Raw genomic sequence first — 1,567 nt, forward strand, 5'->3', positions numbered from 1 at the left:
AACTCGAAACTCTCACGTTGTGCATTTTTTTTAAGTCGACAAGTGATATGTATTAAAAGTTCACCTGTAGATATGCACATCTTATCTGCTCACCTACACTACCCTAGAGCTAAATAGATATCATGCTTTTAATTGTGTCTCACAGCTATGGCTTAGAGTGTCTATCCAAGCTTACAAAACTACCATCTTTCTCATCCCCTTTTGAAGTTAAAAGAATACACTCCCTACCAAAGCTTGAAATTTAACCATTAACAGTTAGCAAAAGACCTTAGCTGGTTGAGGGCTCTTATGATTAAAAGTTAGGGAAGCCCATCACAACTCCAGCATTATGTAGCAGCTAATAAACAGCAGTTGTTACATTTACTTATTGCAGGAACAAGCATCCAAAGTTTAATGTGGATTCTCTTAGTTGTTATGTTAAAATAACACATAATTTCTCAGCAGTTGCTCTATCATCTGAAATCGCTGCGTTTGACTACTCCTGGCATATGCTAGAAACTGCTAACCCAGATTTACAGTTTGTTTCTACTTTGTAGTGATAATATATTTAAATGAGTGTCTTGGAATGGAAGGGGGGACATTAACATGAGACTAGAGGCTACCAGATCAGACTTCAGCCTCAGTGAATGTATTTCCCAACACCAAGTCTCTCTGATGCCATTGCTGAAAGTTTATTTTGTTTTGTTTGGCAACATGAAGTGAAATATTAACTCTGTGAAGAAAGAGCTTTTAGAGTTGAGGTTTTAGAAAAAGCTGACTCATTTGGCTTGGCTTTACTTATATTTTCTATGTGAATATAATGTAACATTTTCTGTGGCCTTTTTATTTAAGAATCTGAAAACCCACTTAGCAATAGAGGATGGATGTTGGTTTCTAGTATAGTGACAAACCTAATCTTCAGCATGTGAATCAGACTGCTTACTTGGAAGAAGCTAGAGGAGCTTAGGTGTAGCCCCTCTAGATTAAGGGTGAAAATTAAGGAAGAGTCATTCTATTTTTTCTTGGCCCTGCCCTTTCCTGGGAGAAGGAAAACAATGGAACAGTGTCTGAGGCTCTGTTAACATGAGAGTGCAGGACTGTTCCTACGGAGAGACCAACTCGGCAACTAAGCCCAAATTCTGCCCTATTGCTCAAATTAAAAAGAAAACTTCCCAAATAATTAATAGTATCTTTTCTAGCACCTGAGTTAATCCCTTTTCTCCACATGTGGGGACCAGTAGCATCTACATTTTAAAATAGGAAAATCATTCAGCCTAATCTACTAAATAGAAATATATTCCAAACTTAATTTTAGTGATGTTATCTAACAGCCCTTGTACAGTTATAGGCACTGACTGGGCTCTTTCTCTGATATTTATTTTTTTAAGTCTGAGGTCAAAATCACCCGGAAAAAAAGCTGAAGAAGCCATTCTTGTTCATTCTCTCCATCCCACCACAAAGTGTTCCCTTCAGCTCACATTGCTGGTACATTTGATTTTGAATAGCTTATAAGTTAACTGTCCAGCATATATTAACTATGCCTGACTTAGGCCTTATTTTATGTTTAAAATGCCAGTTTATAAATCAG

The sequence above is a fragment of the Hippopotamus amphibius genome, chromosome X (assembly GCF_030028045.1).
Source record: "Hippopotamus amphibius kiboko isolate mHipAmp2 chromosome X, mHipAmp2.hap2, whole genome shotgun sequence".
NCBI lineage: Eukaryota > Metazoa > Chordata > Mammalia > Artiodactyla > Hippopotamidae > Hippopotamus > Hippopotamus amphibius.